Source organism: Corvus moneduloides, chromosome 5 (assembly GCF_009650955.1).
Source record: "Corvus moneduloides isolate bCorMon1 chromosome 5, bCorMon1.pri, whole genome shotgun sequence".
Classification (NCBI taxonomy): Eukaryota; Metazoa; Chordata; class Aves; order Passeriformes; family Corvidae; genus Corvus; species Corvus moneduloides.
The window spans coordinates 72,253,889-72,276,583 of record NC_045480.1 but is presented as its reverse complement, the minus strand read 5'-3'; the positions used below and the strand labels follow the sequence as shown (position 1 = coordinate 72,276,583).

Sequence of the window (22,695 nt, the reverse complement as noted above, 5' to 3'; positions counted from 1 at the left end):
ATATATAGTGTGCTAGGGGTGTTTTTGTTTTTAATTGTTGCTGTTTAACAAGAAGCTTTTGTTTCAAAGTACAGATTCATCTGTAGGCTAAGGGGGTGGATCTCAATACTGAGAACTCTTTTTATTTTCAAGTGAAAAAAGGAGACACTATAAAAATCCTCCCTGTTCACACTGCCTCCTGCCAGCATCTTGCTCTTCAGGCTTTGCTCATTTTCCTTCACACACAGTCTCCCAGCCAGCCTTCAGGTGCAGTGGGAAAAGTATTCTTAATAAATTTGGTTTGGGAATGGCCTATGTGTAAGGGTAAGTAACTCTTGGCACACTCCAAAGGCTTCTGGAGTGAGTTTAATCCCAGAAGATAGTAAGCATCTCTTGGGGGTAGGTGAAAGCCTGAGGAAGAGTTGGACTCAATTAGCAAAAATGTGATTTTTCCAAGTTTGTGCTTTATAGCAAATTTTTTCATCTCAGTGAGTGAACGTTGTAGCTCTGATTTCCACAGGCTGTAGGATGAATTGATGTGATAAGACTACAGTTTGTCCTGGGGGGAAAAAATCGGAATCTGAGTTTTGCTGGATACTGTAGAATAGATCCAGCCTGTGGATCCACGTTTGTGTAAGGATTACAGTGTGATCATCTCTGGGAATGCTGATGGAAGCTACCTGTTGTGGTTCCAGCTCCCCAGGGAATGGTTAGGTTTGTTGGAAAGCTGTTTGTTCCTGCTGTGAGCTTTGGAAAAAGCCTTAGTTTGGCTCATGCTGGTGGCTGAACTGCAGGAGACACCCTCCTTAGCTTGTGGCCCTAACACTGAACAGAGATGCATAGAAATTTAATTAGGAAGACATAATGCTGGAAATGAAAAAATACCAGAGAACTTCCTTTTGCCAACTCTGTAAATGAAGTTAGATTCTCTTACCAGTAAGGCTTTGAGGGGAAGGAAAGGGAAGGCAAACAACAGTAAAGAAAAATGGGAAGCATGTAGAACAATTGTTTGAAGCTACCCTTTGAAGCAAAAAAAATTACTCCTCAGCATCCTTTGCTTGCTAATTTGGCCATGTGAGATCTCCTGATGGGTTTCCATTTAAAACCCCTAGGTTTTGGAAGCACCATCCTTTTTCTTTGCTTTTCTTTGCTTTTCCCATTGCTTGGTCAAATGGCTCTGTGGGATTTGGTTTGGGGTTAGTGGTGGATAGATAAGGTGGAGACCCGAATATGTGAGTAGATATTATCCTGCCCTCTCTGCAGGTGGAGACTCCCCTGGGAAGAATATGGATCTGCTTCTATAAAATTTCTGATCCATCCCTTCAGGAGCAGTTCCTTTTGGGAGGGATCTGTTGCTGTTACCTTCATGAAGTAACTGTCATGGAGAATGGAACTTCAAAAATCCCAAACCAACCACGTTGCCTTTGAAACACATGAGGCTCTGATCTCCAGTAGTCCAAAGCTGTCCTGTAGGCCTGGGCTAATTGCATTTGGCAACTGCTGCTCTGTGGCTTGCTCTGCCCGGAAGGTGATGATTGTCCTTCCTTTAGTGGTTTAGGAGACAGCGCATGAAGGGCTCTGCTCACATCTGGCCTTTGTCAGCTTAGTTCTGAAGGGATTGATGCTGGAGAGAATGTTTTTCTTTTTCTTTAGTAGCCTGTTACTGTGCAGAAAACGTATTTAATGGTGAAACCATTGAAACATTCCTAGCAGGAGAAAACTACTTGCTCTGCTGGTTGATGGGAGGTTGTTTTGGTCACTTCTTTTTGTTAAGTTGTGATGTGAGAAAGGTAACTTAACTCCATGTTGGGCAAGACATTCTGAAGCTCAGTGGATATGGATGCATGTTTGGATAGTAACCTGTTGGTTTAGCTTTTTATTTGTGTATTTTAATTTGAGCTGAGTCACAAGTGATCAGCCTTTGGCTTGAGCTCAGTGGCATGTTCCATTCTGCCCACGGCAAGGCAACCGGACTGCTCAAATGTCAGGAAATGAAACATGGAAGAACAGCTTTAATTAGTGAAATGACCTGCTCCCCCTAAGAGCTGCTTTGACACCCAATTCACTAAGCAGCATTGAAATACTGCTGTTTTCCCCATCTTCCCAAAGCTCCCGTGCATGTGTATGTATGTGTATTTACTTATTAAAAAACCCTCTTCTATGGCTGTGCTGGGCCTGCTTCAGAATTTCTTTTACATTTGGGATTTGTTCTTGTGTAATTCCAGAAGGGGTTAGGTTGGAAGTGGGTGCAGTATTATGCTGAACTCTTTATGCACTTGGAGCTAAAAGCATTATTGATTCCATTTGCTATGAATGAAACAACTTAGATGTATCTGGAAAATGAGACAAGGAGGAATGGGGAAAAATAAATGAATGTTTCATGCCACATATTTCAGTGCAGCAATTTCCTAGCTTTCTTTGTTCCTGACTTCTTCATGTTGCACTTGGTGCATGTTTGGTGCTGCAGGATTCAGATTGTCCTGCGTCATCAGGCTGCACACACAGTACCAGAGCTTGCTTTGGTCTCAGAATGATGTTGTAGGTCACATAGTCATTTTACGTCAGTGATGTGGAAGCATAACGTAATTAATTTGGAGGGGGGAGGGTATGTACAGAAAGAGATCTGTTAAGATAGGTTAGATTCTTATTTTTTTTAAACCTCATTTACAGTTTTAATGGCGGTATTGAGAGCTGTTAGGTCTTTCTCAGTGTTGGTTCCGGTCAGCATTGACAAGAGCTAATGTGTACAGCTTCTTTCTGTTTTTGCATTTCTTCATACTTCCTGTTCCCTTTAACCCTTGCTCTAATCTCCTGATTTTTGCAGCACACCAGAGGGTATTTTGTGTTTCTTCTTGATGTGTGGGTTAATATTTTCATACTAAATTTATCAAACCTTATGTGGCTGAAACAATTCTGGCTTCAATGTCCACGTGCTTGCACTACAAGATTTTGTATGCTTAATTGTTGAGGGTTTTTTTGGAAAAGTGCCCAGCTGTGGAAAATACTTGGTGCCCTTTACTGTAAGTTCCTGTCGTTGCACTGAGGAAACTCTAAAATTTGCAAAGCACCACACTTTGTCCATTCTATGCCAAAGTGATGGTGCCATAGAAGAAGAATGAGATGTTACCTGTCATCTTTGAACCAGATGGTATTTTCTGAGTGCCACTGTGTTCTGTGCTTTGCACAGCCCATGCAGGTGAACGTCTCCTCAGACCACATGAGCCAGCATGTGGAGCAAAGTGATGTGGAGCTGTTGAACCAGGGGTCTGTGTTGTGCTGTGTCTCACTGGAGGTGGTGACATGCTGTTTTCTCTCTGCCAGCCCTGTCCCATGACATGCCTTTCCTTCTATCCCTCGTTCTCTTAGCCTCTCCTCTTCCAGGGTTTTGCCTTTGGATGTTCCTTGGAGTACTGGCTAATACTTAATTTCTCACTCCAGCTTTGTACCTCAAACAGGTCATTTCAGCCTGGAGAAGAGAATGCTCTGGGGAGACCTTCCAGTACCTCAGTGGGCTCCGAGAGAGCTGGAGAGAGACTTGTCATAAGGGCATGGAATGACCGTGCAGAGGGCAGGGTTAGATTGGATATTAGGAAGAAATTCTTGGCTGTGAGGGTGGTGAGGCCCTGATTGGGGCCAGAGAAGGACCAGGTCGCCCAGAGAAGCTGTGGCTGCCTCATCCCTGGAAGTGTCCAAGGTCAGGTTGGATAGGGCTTGGGGAAACCTAGTCTAGTGGCAGGTGTCCTTGCCCATGGCAGGGGGGTTGGAAGGAGATAATCTGTAAGATCCCTTCCAACCCAAGCTGTTCTGTGATTCCATGATTATTTTAGCATAGCTGTAGTCTTAGAAGTATATCATAATGCAGCAGTAAAGCAAAATTAGACGTCTCTAGACAAAACTAGCAGCATTTGCTGGCCTCGTCGTGGCTCAGCAAAGCTGTTTGGAAGCAGCTGCTTTGCTTAGTTTCCCCCTTTTCCCGGCTCCCAGCACAGCTCCTGTGCTTGGCTTATCCATAACTCGCCAGCCTCTGTCCCAGAGGTACCCTCTGTCCGTTGCTGCGGGAAGAGGGGAGTGGCGGCACGAAACACAGCGGTGTGTGCGCGTAGTCTGTCAGAGGCTGTGGTTCCTCTATCCGCCCCTCGTGAGAGCCGAGCCTGGAGGGTGCCCACGCAGGTTCCTCCCTCCCCGCTACGGACGCGGATTACAGAGGGGGAACCGGCAGAGGGGCGGTGCGGGGCCGAGGCCGCCTCCACGGGTGTCACGGCGGGCTGGGAGCCTCCGCCCCGCCGCTGTCCGCGAGTGGGCGGGGGTCCCGCCTGTCCCCACCGCCCGGCGGGGGCAGCAGCGGGCTCCGTGCCGTCCTGCGTGCTCGTGTTCCAGATCTGGCGTGAGCAAGCTTGGACATACCGGGAGAGGAGGGAGGGGAGAGGGAGGGCTCCCTGCTCGGCGCTGTCACAGGCGGGGGGCGGCTGGCAGCGCCCGCGGCTTGCGGCAGCACCGGCGCTGTGGCTGGCGGCTTGCGGGAAGCCGGCGCTGAGGAAGGAATACACCCGTCAGTAAGTTACCCGGGGTCCCTGTCCATCCGGGAGCCCGTGCACGGGTGTCGTGTTTCGTGGCTGTGGCTTGGGTGGTGGGGTTTTGTGGTTTTTCTTTTTCCCGTTGGTATTTGCCAATGGCAACTGCGGAGCTTGTCCTGTGTAAGGAATTATTAAAATGTAAGTAACTGGCAGGGATAATAGAAATTTATTTTTTCCAGCAGAAGCAGGAAGTCTTCCTTCTGCCAAAGTAACGCGTCAGGCAGATGAAGGGATCGGGTAGGAGCCCCCATTCTTGTTGCTGGGTGCAGAGAGAATTTTCTATGCCGTCTCATAGCCGTGTAGGGTTGGTAGGCACAGGTGTTCTTGCTACATCTGTGGAATAGCTGCACGGAAGGGGGGCTTGCCTCAGCTCTACAAACTCTGCCTTTCTGCAGTCCTTGGGTGAAACAGATCATCATGCCAAGTGGGAAGAGGCAGAGGGAGATTTGTCAATTTTTTCTGTATCCTCTGTAAAGAGCTGTCCAGAAAAATTTTCCCTTCTACGTGATGGGAGGGAATTGCTAGACGATATTGTCAGGGTTTCTGATTCTTCTCTTTGAATGAATGAGGGCTCAGGGGAAGCAAAATGTCCTCAGTTCCCGAGGTTTTCTCCCTTCCCTTTCTTTCTCCTTGAGAAGCCTGAGTATCAGACATGCATGTTAAATGCTCGTTTCCTATTTAATTTTCCTCGTGATATAACCAAGCAATGCAAGTTAACATTTCTGATACTAAACAGCTGAATGTAGAGGCTGTTCATGTCTAGTGCTCCACCAAACGATTTCCAGGCTCCACTGGCAGCAGTGCACAGATTCTGACTGTGCAGGAGCCAAGGATGGAGACTTGACTAAGGCCCTTGGGCGTGTCACCTCTTCAAAAGACAGATTGATTTAACCTTTGCTTTTGCTCCTAGCTTCCTATCTTTTCATACAGGTGAGGAAAAAAAGGAGATACCAGAGATGTTAATTGATCTTTCCCATTTTAGTCTTAGTTATTTCACTCTGTTTTTGTTTTTGGTAGCGTGAAGAGGGAAAGTCCATTCTGAGAACATACTTAAGCTGCCATGAGTGACTTTACATGGATGGGGTTGTGTCTGTGAATTTCCCCTGTTGCTGTTTGCTTCTCTCATTTTTCTGCAAAATGGGCTTGAGCTTTGTGGAGGTGTTACTGGAGAGTAGGATGTGGTAGCTACTGGAAAATGTTCGTGAATCTGTTGCACTTTTCACTCAGAAACCTTTACTTTTTTTGGTAGCACAAGATGGAAGAGTGGGCTGGTATAGAACAGCAAGAAAACACATTTTAATGAATTCTTTTGCTATTCTGTTTGACTTTGGTGCATTGTATATCATTGTTATTTCCACTCCCTGTGCTTACAAAAGGGCAGAGCTGCGCAGAGGTTGGCATTCGATGGTGGTTATTGCTTGAGTTAGAGGCCAAGCCAGTACTAGTCAGGTCAGCACTGGTATTCCTGGGCGTGATCCGGTGGCCACTGCGATTGATGAAAACCACCCTGCTGACCTGGATAGATTTTTGGATCGGCTCCCTAGCTGCCCATCTGGGTAATTAGGGACTCTGGATTTCAGGAGGCTGTCTAGGTACCCATTCCCAAACTCATTTCTAAATGTTTAAAACTAAAATTCAAGTCTTACCTTCCTCTTATTTTGCTAAAGCCCAGTAAAAGCCAAGTATGGTTTTATTATAAGTCTGGTTTATGGTTTTGCCAGATTGCTTCGTTGGCTTGCATTGGTTTGCCTACCCTGGCAAGCTGTGGGCATTTCAGCGGTCCGGATACAATCCTTTACTTGTCTTTTCATCCTGTGCACTAAGCTCCACTGATATGGTCAATAAATTACCACTTCCAATGCTGCTTGGGTGTTCTGAGAGTAATTAGACCCCTCCTGGCTCTGCTACGTTTGTACCTCTGAGGAAAAAAGAAAAGCCTCTTGTTACTGGGTGATGTTGTCTCCCACAGAGTGATTTACTCTGGTACCTGTGTGGCCTTGTAGACTCTGTAATGAATGGGTTTAAAGAGCTGAAAGAGCAGAATTTTTGGTGATTTCCCTGTTGTGCTCTCCAACAGCTTAAATCAAGGGTGGCTTCACTGTAATTTGTAGTCATGCAGATCCAAGGCTGGAGTCACTGTTAATCCATTTCAGAAGCAGTGGGAGGGGAGCCAGTTTCTAGGGCTTTCTGAATCGCTTTTTGGGGTAAGTTCTGAATGTAAATCATGACAAGTCCATGACTGGAAAAGAAAAATGTGACTGTCAGACCATAATGCTTTGGAGGAATAAGTACCATTTAAAGTTTAGTAAATTTTATGTTCATGGGTAGCTTTAGTCTTGTGCTGCTCTGTGAGCTCTGTATTTGGGTCTCTTTAATTGGTATCACTTGGGCATAGAGCACAAGCAGATATCTCATATAGTAAACAAAGCAGCAGATTTAAGTTAATGCTAATGTGTTTGCAGGCTGAGCCAAAAGCTTTTCAGGGTTATTATAACGTGCTGGGCATACAGCCCATCGATCTAAGTGTCTGGAGGAGACAAAAGTTATGGATTGACTCATTGTACAAATCAGCTCATCTGAAAGTCAGATTCTGCTATTTGTTGCCATCGGTAATTTAGTCGTATTAAGTACGGCTGAGGACGGGTGGCAGTGTGGCCGGAATATTGAGTTGGGATTTCAGAGATCCCAGGAGAACCATTCCCTGCTTCACCACCACAGATTTCCTGCATGACCTGGGGCAAGTCATTAAGTGTTTTGGTAAAGTAGGGTTAGTGGTACCTCCTCCTTTTTCACATGGTGTGTGAAGATAATTGAGTTAGATCCATTTGTGTGTGTGTGTGGGGGGTCATATAAATCTAAATACAGTATCAAACAGCACATCTGAACAGTGCATGCCTTGTACATAATTATACAATACCTGGATTTGTAAGCCTGTCTATGTGCTTCACACTATAATATGCTTACATGCCTATGTTTTAATTTTGCTTATAAACCCTGACCATTGATTTGAGGCGACTTTGAGAAGAGCCTTTGTTCATCGTCAATTCCGACCTAGTATTCCGAGACTGTTCCAGTTGTTAAACAACATGGAAGCTTGCTGTGTGTTAACAATGACAAGATAATGCAGACTCTGATGAGGACTTAAATATGTAATTCCCATGTGCTGGGGATAATGACATGGAAACCTCTCCTCTGGCAACTGCTGCTATTGTAATCCAAAATTATTTGCATATTTAAGTTTGGAAGATTTAACTCCTGAAAGTAGTTAAGTCCCATTTGTTGGTAGTGTTTGACCAAGTGGAGAGTCTGGGTATCTTGAATTATGTAAACTTTGATAATTCAAACTAACACATATATACAAAGTTACATTTTAAGCTTCATAACCTGAGCCCTTTATTAGAATAAACCAACAAGATAGTGTGGATGTGTGGGATATCTGTCTTCTTGGAAGCCAAATATTTGTGTTCCATAGAACAGCTTCATCGAGGCTGGTTAACTACCCAGAACAGAAAGTTCTTAAACTCTGGTGCAGCAGCTTTAGTTCCATTAGGCCTCCTAAATGGGTGGTGATGTACAGCTGTTGGTCACAGACTGTTAAGGATATTTTTTCCTATTATGTAATCATAAAAAAATGCATATTGGTCACGTAAATATGTTTCTCTTGCTTTTTTATTTTATCCATTGCTTTTCAGCATGTATTCCCACTCAGTCACAAAGCTCAGCCTTGTTGATCGTGGGCTGCTGCAGAGGGAAACCTCACACTTGGAGTGGGCATTTTGAGCAGGAGGTGGGATGGGTGTGGGTCTGTCTGACTGCCTGGCCTCCGAAGCGAATTCCAGCCCAGGGAGTGCACAATGTCAAGGCTCCCCCAGCTTCCTCAACAGCACCGGCTCTTTGGCGTCTTCCGCTTATGATAGGCATGAACTGTGTCTCCTTTCAGACGAGTCTGCTGTCACTATTGTCCAGAATTAGTTTTATTTTTTTATAGGCTCTTTTTGAAAGAGTATCGGAAATGTGTTATTTCATGCTTCATGTTTTTGCTTGGCTAGTTATGCTTTCAGCGTTCTCCCTCTGGACACATCCTTTTGCCTTCCCATTTCTTCTCCATCCCCTCTTCAACCTTTGCGGTGAAACTGGAAGCTGAAAGCTGTTACTTGTCCACCTTCCTGCGCTGTTTCATTGGCTTTGGTCTGGGCCCACGGGTTAAATTCCAAAGACACTCAGATCATTTGCTTCGTTTTAGGCTGACCAAGTCTTTTCTTATTGAACTACTGGCCTGAAAATGATTTCTAGTTGGTTCTAAAACTCCATTTCAACTTATTTTAGAATGTCTTCATCCTCCCCTGCTCTTCTGTTTTTTCCTGACAGAGGCTTTCATTTTCCGTTTTTCCCCAACAAGGTTTGGAGCGAAGAAGCAAATAAGTTCTAAAAATGTGTATTTATATTTAAGAAATTTACACATACACATGTACCTACATCAGCAAAATAGCAATTTTAACTCGCCACCTCTTAGCTCACTCTGAAAATTCCTTTTGGAAAGTAAGGGAGGGAGAACTTTTTAAAACAAGCAACATATATAATTATTTTGAAAAAAGGTGGTTAATTTTAAATGTTTTCTACAATATTCCAGAGTCTTGAAAACTGTTTGTTGAGATGACTATTTTGAATGTAAAGACATTTCTCATGTGTTGAGCCAAAGATAATGATCCCTTGGGTTTATTTTGACCTACAGTGCACTGATTCACCACTGACTGTTAACAATAGTTTAACTCTATCGGGATTTTTATTTTGTGGCTAAGTGCAGGTTTGAGGTTGTAGCAGTCCTATAGTTGTGTTCTAGTTCTTGAGCTCATTGATGGCAGCATATATTTTTCGCTTGCATAAAGAACTAGGTATTTTCCCATCTGGTATTTGAAGCTGCGGAGGGAAAACCTAATGCTGTTTGTTTGTTTTTCTGGGAAAAGATGTAGTGCAGTTGTGAGGTTTTAACACATGCAGATGACTTAAAATAAATCAGTTGTGGCTTTACAATTATAATCTACCTAGAGGAAAACTACAAAATTAGCTGAAAGAAATTTTACATATTGTACCTTGTACAGAAAGTGCAGTTTTTAGCATGGTTTTGATGTTAAACAGGAAGCACCCATTCATTAGAGCTTCAATTTCTATTTGTTTATTGAACAGAAAGTTGATGACTACTAGAAATGAGTATTTATCAATTTTTAAGAAGTTGAATTGATTCAAGAGTTTGTTTGTAAGCGGAGAAATCAATGTTAAGCTTTGAGCTGAAGCAAACATGGCATTATGGGCTCTTTTAATTTCTCAGTCATTTTAAATAATGATGGTGACTTAAAATCTTAATTGCATGCATTTGGAGAGAGCTCTGATTTGCACGTCAGCGCCCTGGCCAGCAGAGCAGGTGGGCTCGTTTCATACCACGCTTTACTCCATGGATCTGCTTTGATGTTCACAGAGACCAAACCATACAGCGGTGTGGAGCCCGGCACTCTGCAGGCAGCTGCTGCCTCTTGCCTGCCTCTGTAGAATTCTCCAGCGCCGTGCTGGATGTTCCATGTGCTGCCTCACTGTGACCTGTGGGAGTGAAGTGTGCGGGGTGGAACCGTGCTGACACCGCGCCGCAGGGACCGGAGTAGGATGTGTACCTGCAAAGGAAGGTGGTGCTTGGGATGCATTCCAGGATGCTTCTCAGATTTCATCAACATGCTGCATTTATTCAGCAGAAATTTTTGTCAATACAGTTAAATCCACTAATCAAAATACTTCTTGGTGAGACTTGTTTCAGTGAGTCACCTTCACTGGCCTCCTTGCCTCTTCTCTTGCCCTGGGTGCTCACCACTCTCAGGTGTCACGCACTCATCGGCTTCCTACGGTTGGCACATGAGGTTCTTGCCTATATATTGTTTAGCAAGATAAAGCATTTCATCTGTCTTTTCTTCTTTTCTTTCTCTGTCAAATAGGTTTTGAATGATTGATTGAAAGGCAGTAGATGGAGTGCACACATGGATGCAACAAAATTGTTAGGTACTATAGAAGAAATTATTGGTTTAATTTTGAAAAAAGAGGGTTTTTTTCCTGGGAGATGAGCAGTGTTGAGCTGTCAGTGTTCCGTAATAATATTGGGTGATGGTGTGCGAGCACTTAAAAGGTTCCTATTTCCAATCTTTGAAATGACTCACTAATAATACAGAGCTGCAGGTACTGGAATTCTTATTACACAGTGTATGCCATTGCAGGAGATGGCTCTGTTTGTCCCAAGGGATATGAAAACATCCTGTCTTTTCTACTTGATTTCTATACAGCGCTGTACTGTGAGGGAGAGTATGAGCGATCCCCTCTTAAACTACCTGCAAGCCTCCTGCTCTCAGCCCAGCACAAAGCACACTGGGTATGAGGGGCTGAGGGGTGTCCAGCAGAGAAGCGTGTGCAAGCCTGGAATGGCTTTCAGGGTCTTCCTCCTGTTCCTTGCCTCTTCTTGTCATCCTAAGAGAATGGTCATTGAGTAGCAAATAAAAATGGTTTTGAACACATTGAATTTGCACTGAAGCCAACATAGCATTATGGGCTCTTTTCATTTCTCAGTCATTTCTCAGGCTTAATCTACTGTTTATGGGGAGTTTTTGCACTGCCAATTAACACAAGCAATTATATTCGGTATAAAAGTGTTATTGGAGGATAAAACAGTCAAGAGGAGATGTATACTTATGGCCCCTCTGATGGGAAGAGGAAGATGTGCAAAAAAGGATGGTGAAGCTTTCTGTGTTAGATTAGTGACTGCACCAACCATCTGCTCTAATGGTGGTCAGAGCATTTTCCACTAATTGAGTTTGCTTGAAAATCAGCCATTTTCAATGGCTGTCTGGATTTAAAAGCAAGTTTTTGAAGTCCAGGATGAAAGGCAAGGAAGAATCTCTTAGCTGTGATTCTCTTGACCTCCATCTATTTTATGGAAGCAAAACTTGATTATGCCTGTGCACAGTTGCTGTCTAAAGGATTTTAGTATCTGGCTAGTCCCCTGTTTGGTGTCCTGTGGCTGGAAACCTCTCATCTTGCTGTCCTCTACCTTGAGCCTTAGCTGCTCCAGCATCACTAGGAGGAAGGATGGCTCCAAGTTTTACAGACTGCATGACATGTATCCATCAGATTGGGTTGGATTTTTTGTAATCATGTAGTTATATAGGTAGTTTGACTGGTTGTCTAAAGCCTGAGTTTAATTTTGCTTTGCTTTTTTTAAAGGCAAAAATACATTTGGAGATTGGATTATAAAATCCTATGGAAAACAAGATGGTGTAGAAACATGTTAACAGTGACTTCAAGCATTACTTACTTGTAAACCAGCTGGATCATAGGTGACTTGAGTTCTTTGCTTACTTGTAGGATGGTCAGCAGGGAGAGGGCAGGGATGACAAACTTACTCTGTGAGAATTTTCAAGGTTTCAAAATTTGGATTTCTTTGGTTTTAACTTCTTGCTGGTAACTCAGCACTAGGCAGGTGCTTGGGACTGTATTTGCTCTTACCCCTAAGGAGTTAAACTACAGTGTCTGTACTTACTTCTCAAGATGGAGACATACACTTAGCTACATTTGTGTGCATATGATAAATATCAATATCTAAAATTATATTGGAAACATAATAAACATTTATATATTTGTATAAAATTATATACTTATTTATATTAAAATCGTTGTGTATGTATATGGAGCTGCAAGATGCAGAGGTATTCTCTTTATTATACACGTTTATTATGTATTACATTCCTTATTCTCTTCTTGCCCCCTTTCCCTTATCTCCTGTTGGTAAACTTTGCTAGCAGTCTCTATATACATAGTTCATGGTTTTTTTGCCAAACCAAATCTTATCAAATGTTTATGGAATCACCTCTCTCTTCCTCAAACAGAAGTGTTCATGCCTACTACTGTCATGTGACCTACTTTTTGGAAATCACGGCAGTATTCTGTGTACAGTGTGCAGCCTGAGAGAGGTAGCCAAACATTAATTTGCATTGTGTATACAGTGAATATTTATAAAAAATTCACTTGTATTAAAAAATGTCATGGTATTGTGGTGACCTTCCATTTTGAGGAAATGAAGGAGAGAAAAGCTGAATATCATAGGGAATGGCACAATGGTGTCAGTCCATCTTCTGAGAGGCTCCCCGGTCCGAGTGACAGGCAGTAATTGATGTGCTCTCGTTGCTGTGTCACCTCAGCTTATCTTCCTTCTAATTATTGCCACCTGCCTGCTCTGACTGAGCACTTGGTGTGGGTGTTGGGATGGCTCCTGAATGCAGTACAGGCTTCATGTCATGAAATACCCTGCCATGGATGAGAAGGATATGCTGAATTTTAAGTTACCATGAAATATCCGACCTCTGCAGTGTAAGTCAATTTATGGATGTGCTGCAAACTATTTAGGGCATAATTATTGCAAATGTGTTTTTGATCATAATATTGTGGTCACTTTGGTAGAGAATGCTAAAATGAAACCTTAAAAAACTTGGAAAATGTTACAGTTCGGGTCTTTGGGGAAAAGAGCAAATATCTAATTGAAAATAATTTTGAATAGTTTCTGCTGAAAATTGGAATTACTTCTGTAAAACAGAGTCCAGTATTCTGATTAAATTGCTGCCTGGATTTGATCATGGATGTAATTAGTGTCCAACACAAGCAGTACCTAATAGAAGGTGAGTGTGAAATTGTAACTTTTTTTGTTTTTGCTAGTTGATTTTAGTTAAAAACCAATACATTGTAACACAGTATTGGAGTTTACATGTGATAAACAGAATTTGTTTTTGTTGGTTGAATTACTGACAAATAACAGTAATTTCTTATGATTTCACAGCATCATCTGCTGTTAATTTACATCCTGATATTTCATGTCCACGTTAATTTAATGCTAATGAGCATGTTGGTAATAATGACTGTGGCACAGCATATTCAAGTGCTTTGTTTTAACCACAGTGTTAATTCTCTGAAAAGAATCATAGTTTGCTGTGCTTACTTGCACCTCTCTATTTGGGTGCTTGTCATTTGCCTTTTTACCCACTTTATGACTACAAAATATAAGAATATCTCAATATAGGACAATTTTTAGCCTTTACTGAGAACAAAGAAAAAGCAAGCTCTCAGTATTCTGCATTAGCTAGAAGATTTTAGCTCCTGTTTTCATATTTCTTCAGGCAGAATTAGCATGGAAACCACTGAAGTCTGGAATCTCTACCACCTGATGCAAAGGTTTTGCTGCTGGCTGACAAAGTTTTGTGAAGGGGCAATATATTTGCAAGGCATTTTGCACATGAATGCCTTGGTTTCTATATGTGCTAAGCTGCTCTTACAGTTTTAACTGGTTTTTTTTTTTTTTTTTTTTTTTTTGTCCGGCTGGTTTCTTATGTAACTTTTTTTAAAGTGCCTGTTGTCTGGCTCTTCGTGCATCTGGCTCCTAAAAGTACAAATATTTAGAACCTTCTATGGCAATAGGAAATATTGTTTTAAATTAAATATTCCAACAGGTGGATTTTTTCAATATACAAGGCTATTTGTGTGTAAGCAACCTACACTGGCTGTGCTGATTGTTTCACCATCAGGGAAAGCAATTGCACCTGCCTTGCCTTTACTGTCTCAGCTGTTTATGGCCCCAACTTCCTTAAGTCAGTCTGACCCACCACAGTGCTCTTACTCTGTTGCATCTCCAGCAGCTTTAAAAGACCTTAAAAAAAAAAAAAAAGTAGAAAAATGGTAAGTTGAACGGGAAGACAGGTATTATGCAGGAACGAGGCAGTTGGTTTTGAATTTTATTGTGCTCCTATGTTTGTAGAGCTTTTGTGGTCAATTTTAGCATCTTAAAATACTCACTTTTGCTATGAGAATTCTCTTCATTGTACATCACAGGTAATATGTTTTAAATTAATTACTCACAACTTGCTACTCTTAACTGGGAAAATCTTTCATAGACCAATGAAATATTCAAAATTGCTCAAAAGATTCAGACATGCAATTACTGCTTATTTAAATGGGAGCTGTGTGGGCTCCCTAATCACTTAAGTAGCTTTGAAAAAACTCATCCTTGATGTTTTTATTTGTCTGCAGTAGCCAGTGTTTATAGCTTGCTTTGAACAAGATAAAAAATTCCTTTTCGTTGTACTGAGAGCATATCTGAGAGTGTAGAATTGCTATTTTGTAGTAACAAATGTTATGGAGAAGCTCTCTATTCTTTAAAATCAGCATGAAATATTCATCGAAACTGTCAATAAATATTTAAAGGTGATGTGAAATTTTCATGCATTTTAAAGAGTAAAATTAATTAAAACATTGCAAGGACTATATTATAGTGAATAGAAGAGTTATACTAATATCTGTGAAATTCAGATGAGATACTTGGTTTAATTTAGTGAAAAAGCAGGAAACATGGTGACTTATTATTTAACCCCTTGATTTCTGTAACCTGGGATTGGGGCATTAGTTTAAGATGTAGAAGACCGAGAGTTGTTGATCTCCTGGGATAGAATGGAAACTTTTTTTGCTCATTCTCTCAGGACTCTCTTCTGGAATTAAGGCTTCCTTATTTTGTTGCCTTGTGTCCTTGAGAGGGGCACACAAATACTTGTGAACTTTGCACGTGTTGGGTAAGATTGGGCTCTCTGTTGTGTGCTTTTATTGCTTGCTGGAATCAATCAGGTTTTGGGGATCAGAATGAGGAAGATGCTCAGGACTTGGGAATGACTCTCTCATAAGGTGTTCCTTCCTTTCTGGTTATGAGGAGTTAGTTAACAAAGAGAAATTGTTTCTTTTAAATTAAAATTAATATTGTGTTTAAGAAAACAAGGAATTTAAAGAAAGATGTGTCTGATGAGACAGACATACAATCTTTTTTTTTTATTTTTTTTTTTTCAACGGAGAAAGATGAGATTTGATTATTTGGGCAGGTTTCTCTGCCAATACAGATCAGAAATTAAATTTCTGAAACACTATGGAAAGCAGTTGTGCTTCAAAGTCCCAGTTGTTTTCACAGTGCTGAAAAAAATATGTAAAGAGAACTGAAGAATAAATATTGGGAAAATGGAGACTGTGTTGTAGAGGAGTATCCTCCGTTCTCATTTTTTAAAAGCTGTTCTGAAATTATGTGTTCTCAGTTGTATTTTTGTCTGCAGTGTTAATGTTAGTTTAAGAGGAGATTCTTTTAGATTTGTTCTGCATGGGTACTTGAAAGATTTTGAGAGTGTGAAGTAAATGGTGTATTTTTGGGAGAGGAGGAGTGGAAAGTAAAACACTTGATGCAAGTGAGTTTGGAGATGTGCATGCCTGGGTGAGGTTGGTACAGCTGGTGACTTAGCAGGAACTGCTTCTGGTTTCTGTTTTTCAAGGGAAATAAAACATTGCAACTTTATTCCTTCTTGGCTGCCTTTGGCCCAGTACTGTTGTTACTACCTGGCCTCTTTTGCCATCTTTGCTTTCAGTCTCCCCTCACATCACTTTTCTCTGAGATTCCCCAGGGTCTAGCCCTGGGTTTTTGGCCTCCACTCTGAAGAGGCTTCTGAAATTCTATAAAACCTGACCTGACTGCAAATATATACATATTATGGACAGGAGGGAAATAAAATGCTTCCTGTATGCGAAGGAGAGATGTGGTTGCAGCAGTTATTACCTTACTGAAGATAGTCCTGCTCTCATTGCTTCTCCCATCCCATGTCTCAGTTCATGTCTTGCTGGCAGGTGTTTAGAGGGGAGCCTACTGTGTTTTTGGGTATTGAGCCCGATTTACTGGTAACATCTGGAGGAAATTCAGCTTCAGTTTTTCTCTACACTAGGCTGACCACTATTGTCTTCTAGAAAAAACCCACGTTTTCAGAAGCATAAAAGGCCATTCATAATGTAAGATAGTTAAAAAATTTTATCAAGTTGAAAATGAGGCTTATATTGTTTAGTACTGTAGCAGAAGTGAAGCCTACTGTTCAAATACCAGTTCAGGCAACCAAACCATGAAAATTAATCCCAGTTAAAATTGTTTGTATTAATATTCTGTATGTTATGTAAAAATTTGCAGTGCTAATTTCATTGACCAGTTTTTAGTTCCATGTCTTAATATTCAGATAAAATGTAACATGTAAATGTAAATGCTGATCTGTAAGTTAAAATGTAACATTTTAACTTACAGATCAGCAGTGCAAACCAACAGAGAAACTATGTTTAAATCTTGGTTATAATGTATATTATTGTTGTTGTTGCTAGCGTAAAACTAAATTAAATGGAAAATTAGACTGGATGGCAATCTGAAGGCATTGAAATGAATTTTATTTAATGCTGCTTGATGAAAACAGTACTGCCAGGAACAGTGGTGCAGGAGGGGCTGCCTCTGCTGGCAGGAGAATGTTTGCTGAAGAGGGGTGAGAGGTTTCACCTGCTTCAGCAGGCAGTGAAAGACAGCAGGAGATAGTCCAGGGGGGAGGTTACAGTGGCAGGAGCATCACACCCTCAGGCCTGTGCTGCTGATCTTCTGACTCACCTGCTGCACAGCAGAAATCAGAGACATGTGGCACCGAACAACCTGAAGCACAGCAGGTGTTTTCCTTGGATGCAAATAAAGCATACCACGGATGGAGTGTCCTAGGAGAATACAGCATCTGTTTTCCACAGTTTTGAAGTTAGGTTAAAAAATACCAGCTCTTAAGTGATTTTCTGTCTCTTCAGGATACAGTAAATGACAAGGCATTTCTGAAGCAGTTCTGATATCTCTTAAAATTCAGCATCTCCAGTTCAAAATCAAGAATTAACATGTAAGAACTGCTGAGCCTGTTGCATTATAAATGTGAGCATTGTTTTGGTGGGCCTGGGTTCAGAAGCAGAGCAGTCTGCAGGTGCAGTGAGATGGCAGAGTGCTGTATCGAGGCTTTATTGACATGTTTTTAGATATGTGTTTTCTGCAGGTCACTTTTGAGCAGTTGCTTCAGGTATTGCGTTCTGCCTTGCAGACGTGTCCATAAAAAATGTATGCTGGGCAGCGCAGGTATCTACTGAAATGAGTTAAGTCTTTAAAAATCTGTACATTCAGCAGCTCCTGTTGCTGCCTTATCTCCTGAACTAAGGACTAAATAAGTCTAGATGGATATTGGTGCCTGTAGGTCGTAAATCTTATCTAACATTTGGAGTTACTGTCCTGCTTGCAGCCTCGTTTGGGAAGTTGAAGGTTGTCTTCCAAGTGGATCAAAATATCCCTCCCCTCTCCTGACTCAGCAGAACTTGAGGGCCTGCCGCATGTCTCAGAAGGCCCTGTTGTGTCCCAGTGGCTCCCTAATTAGCGGAAAAAAGCAAATGGGAAATTCCTTTAGCACAGTTGGAGAGAATGTTGAAACACTTCATGCAAGGCTGAACTCCAATTCATTAATGTACTGCAGGCAGCTTTCAATATAGGAATGCCAAACCCCAGGCTGAGGTCCGGCCATGCCAGAGAACCGGCTATAGCAGCACACTCTACACGAAATGCAGGCGCCTCTTTCTCTGACCTTTGGCAGCTGCTTAATCAGACCTTGAGTGGATGTAAACTCTAATGCAAGGGAGTATTGAGACAACATTGCCAGGGTCCGTTCTCTTGGTAACTAAGAGTATTTTGTTTCCTGCTCTCCCTCTGGTGCAGATGGAAAGCTTTGAATCTTCACGTGAGAGGATGAGGTAACCTTCACAAAAGATATTCTCTCGTCGAGGTGCCTTGTTTTTATAAGTTTTGCCTCACAATCTAATTTTTACGAGGAGTTGTATTTCTAGTCCTCCGTCTCCATCCCAGTTTCTAGCAGGTCAGAACCCCAGTATGACTTCCTAAATCACTGTAATTGTGGGGCTCCTTCCTCTTGCACCAGCATCCTCTTTGCAAGGCACGACTTCACTGTAAGACTGTATTAGGTTGATGTAAATCAGCAAAGCTCCTAAGGTGGAGCTGCTGTTTTTTCACTCACTGTTGGGGGTTGGAAATGCTGCAAGCCTCTGATTTGAGATTTTGCATATATGGCTTCATTCTTTTCCTTCTGAGCTTAAGTTATGTGTGTAAATCTTCTGGAAAAGCTCAATCATCCAAAAGAATACAAAGAGTATAAAATATTGTCTTAGTGGCTATGTAAAGTGATGAAGACTTTCTTTCTTTTAATGGTTTGTTGTTTGTTGGGGTTTTTTTAGCATGGTCTCTGACATTAGCTAGGAGAGGTACACGCTTTGTTATGACTTGTAAGGAATTTGAAGTCCTAAGAATATTTTGGAGGATTGTCAGTGCAGTTTGGGAACAGTCATCTATTGTAAATGATTTTTTGCAGGTTGATTGCTGAATGTGACCAGATATTAGGTGGTGCTTATTATTCTGGAAATGAAATTGTGTAGGGGTAGAGCACAGAAGGTATCACCCTCTGTATTAGTGACATTTGCAAGAGGGACGTGGAGATGCACTTTCATTGTCAAAGTTCTGACAGCAGTGCTCTTGGCTGGCAGGAGCATCTGGCTGGTCACTCAAGAACTTAAGAAGTTATTTTTTGGCTTAACTGCACTGAGAATATTCTCTTGGGTTCGTTTTCTTCTCCTCTTGAGATTTCCCCTTGTGCATTCACAAAGATGCACTGCTGCTCCCTGCACAGACTTCCAGAGAGATAAATCCAGCTTTTGTTCTACGGAATTCTTTCAGCCTGGCACTGACAACGCTAGTGGCCTCATCTGATTAAATCTACTTCACTGCCGTGCAACATGACAAATGCTTTTGGTTCAAGTTGAACGATAAAGCTTTTGCAAACAGGAAAAACAGTTGTCAGCTGTCACTGTTGTGGGACCAAACACACATTGTGATACAACAAGTGGACAAAAAAGCCTCTGAGCCGCAGAGCAGATCAAATGGGAAAGCCACTCAGGGTACATCCAGTTCTATTAAGACATGAGTGTGTTTTTATCATGACTTGTTTAACAACACAGGGGAGAACATCTGTTAGCAATTGGTGATATGGGAAAAGACTCTTTTGCTCTCAGGAAAGCCTAGAGATTGCAAAATTACGTGATATTGTATAGTTTGCAAGATGGGAGATGTTGAAGTTTTAATCTGTTTTGCTTACAAGTATAGCTTTTGACTTAATTTGTTGCAAAAAAATTAAGTATCTTTAAAAGAAAAGCTGTTTTGAGGAGCTTTGGAGAAAGCTGTTTGGCTGCAGGGTGGTGGGTCTGCTTCAAAAATTAAGATATGAGAGTGAACTGCGGTTGAAAATGATACCTGGGTGTTTGGCATGGTCCTGGCTATTGAGTTTCTTGTGGTCTCTGAGTTTTAATTCTACCACTCCCCCTGCCCCACTGAAAAAAGTAGAGAAAGTTTGGGAGAAATCGGAATATTTCTCAGTGCATGTTTTTCTTCATTTTCTTCCTTGTTTTCTTTGAATAGATGAAAAAAGGAGCATAATATACTGGCTCTTTGTTGTTCTTAAATGACTGTGTAGGAATAGGTGGCTTTTGAATTGGAGCTTGTTTTGGACTCTTCAATCTGGAATATTATAGGTTAGCCTCAAAACTCTGCCCAATTTGTGCTTAATACCAAAACCGATGGACATTTTATCCTTCATGCAGGAAGTACCATGCCTAGTCCAGTGCATGCTGGCGTTTTCTTTTGGGGCTGTTCTTCTCTTAGTGATTGAATCAGTTTTTAATTAAATACAAGTCGAGTCCCATTTCTAATATAAGTTTCTGTTTTAAAACCAAGTCACGCAGAAAGTATTGTTTTCCATTGCATTCCCAATTCAGACATTTCATGTCTGGAAGGTGGAGGGGGGAGCAGCGCTGTCCTTGAATTGTGGCCATCAATCTGAAGTTTGCTTCAATGTCTAGGCCTGGGATTGCGGTGCTAACCACTGTGGGCGTGTCTGCCTTGCCATTTCCAGGCAGCCCTGCCCACTGCTTCCCTTGTGCAGCCCGGCTGGCTGCGAGCCAGTGCTGACCCACAGGCATACAATGTGCAGGCTAATGCAATAAGTGCTGCTGAAAGCGTGGGGAACCTAATGATGCCGGCGGGGCTTGTGGAGGGGGGAGCTCGCTCCTGCCGCACGTGCGTCAGAGCCTGGGAGGGAGGCAGAGTGCTGCACCTTGGAATAGGACGGGCTGCATCATGGGGAGTGATCGCTGCTTCTTCTGCAAGGCCGAATCAATGATAATTGTCATCTGTGCTTCTCCACTATGGCACTCACCCTTTACACCTCCCCAGACCGTAAGGGAACTCTTCTTCGTTAGGCTTTTTGTACTGAGCAGGGAAACGTTCACCTAAAGGTTGAAAGTGGCTTAATCCTGAGACTGTGTTGTGTGGAGCCATCCTCAGGGGTATAGTTTTATAACGTGCTAATGGTTCAGTAACCAGCAAGAGGAACGAAATGCTTAGGCCTGTCAGCTAAAGGGCACTACAAGTCCTCTTTGGTCCTTAATATAGTAAGGACATTTTAATGGCTGGCATTCCTTCTCAGCTTTGTGACTTTCCATTCAGTTTATTTTATGTTACAGCTGTTCAGGAATTGTTAGAGCTACCAGTTTTGGGGGAGTCATGTAATTGAAATAAAAAGGTAATTTCTGCTATCACCCCCTTTGCTTTGTGAGGTGCCATCCCTCTCTGCCCCCCAAAATCTCTTGTCACAGGGCAGGCAGGAACTTGCAAGTCTAGTAAGACTCAGTAATGAAGCTGAATTTTTTTCCCCCCAAGCCACATTTACGATCTGCTTCCTTTTAAAAAAAAATTAGATTAATTTTAATTAAGTAAAAGACCGTTAGCTAAAGCCTCTTGAACATGTAGCATGAAAAATAGGAAGGAAGCCAAGGAGATATGACTGCTGAGATAATTTCATCTTGCAAGTTGGGGCTCCAACTGCGCGTCCTTCAGCTTAGTTTCCAAACCATCTATTGATGTCCGAAGTCGCTTGGCACCTGGTGAATGTCACGGTAAGCTGTGCTGTCACCCCGGGCCTTGGAGTCCCTTGCGATAGTGTGAGCACGGTCAGCAGAGGACACCTGTCCCGACAGAAACAGTAAGGTGATCTTGTTGGGTCACAGAGCAAGGAAGCTGTGATGTGTCTCAGAAAATGTGTCAAAATTCATAAGCACTATAAACTACTTTATCAACAAGTGGGAATTGAATTAGCAGTCATTCATGTAAGGAGTTGTTTCAAATGCTCTCAGTGGAAGCAGCAGTGTATATTTATGGAGGACAGTTACCTAATTACTGGCCATTAATGAATATCTGTAGTCTCTAAACCTACTCAGGGAAGTGAACAATGTCAGATCAATTGATTTTTCCCTCGATTCTTTGTCTCTTCTTTCTCCCTTGCTCAATATCACAGGCCAAATTCTGCACTCTGTATTATAGGCAGAGAAAAACCATGTTGCACTACCTGTTGCTGAATCCTCTCTGTGTGGGATTTGTGTTCTGACCTGACAGCCCAGGTGCTGAAGCTGGCCTTGTGCCAGTTGCTGCTTCCCTCTCAGCCTGAAAGCCAGAACATGGGATCAGGACTGCAGCAGGGTAGGAAGGGAGATGCAGTTTTTCAGTACTACATGTTTTTACTGCCCCATCTTCCATGATGGGGTAGCTTTGTGGAGATCTTCCTTTGGCTTCATTTCCATTACTTATTAGCTATCTCCCTTTCCCTAAAGGATTAAGTAGATTACTTTGCTGCTAATGCCTAGATTGACTTCAGAGGTAGCTTGGATCCAGATATTAGTCTTGCACTTTGGTGCTTTTAAGGAGATTGCTGTAATGGCAGTAAATGAAGCCAAATACAAAATGCTGCATTATAGCTTTATGTAGGTAGTGTGTATATGTATAAAAAAGTATATTGGGTTGCTACCTCACCCTCAAGATTTAACTGGAGTTTGCAAGACCATGGATTTACTGTTAACACAGAACAGCTGTAAGAGCACAGTGGATTTAAACTGTTAGAAACTTATTAAAATCCCTTTAGTGGTCCTTAGGCTTAGGAGGAAGAGAGAATAAGTTACTGTTTTGACAGAGTTGCTAGTCTGACAAATAGCAGTGATGGAAAGAGTTTGCAGAATTGGGCTCTGAATTGTTAAAGCTCCAGTTAGATGTGAGCAACTGATAATCTTGAGATGGACCTGGGACTTAGCCAGTCACAGT

The 22,695-nt window shown here is 42.0% G+C and overlaps 1 protein-coding gene across 3 annotated transcripts in view; it reads left to right on the top strand.

Annotated features, from left to right (window-relative positions):
* LOC116444642 (ankyrin-2-like) overlaps positions 1 to 22,695 on the top strand; it is a 278,123-nt gene that overhangs the window by 17,161 nt on the left and 238,267 nt on the right. Inside the window, exon 1 of one of the 3 annotated variants that reach the window (XM_032110209.1) lies at positions 4,222 to 4,363. The exons of 1 other annotated variant lie outside the window; for it this stretch is intronic. The gene's annotated coding sequence lies outside the window, so the exon portion shown is untranslated. Of the gene's footprint in view, positions 1 to 4,221; positions 4,364 to 4,407; positions 4,533 to 22,695 lie in introns of those variants that run through there. One more of the 3 variants, XM_032110208.1, reaches the window with a different exon arrangement.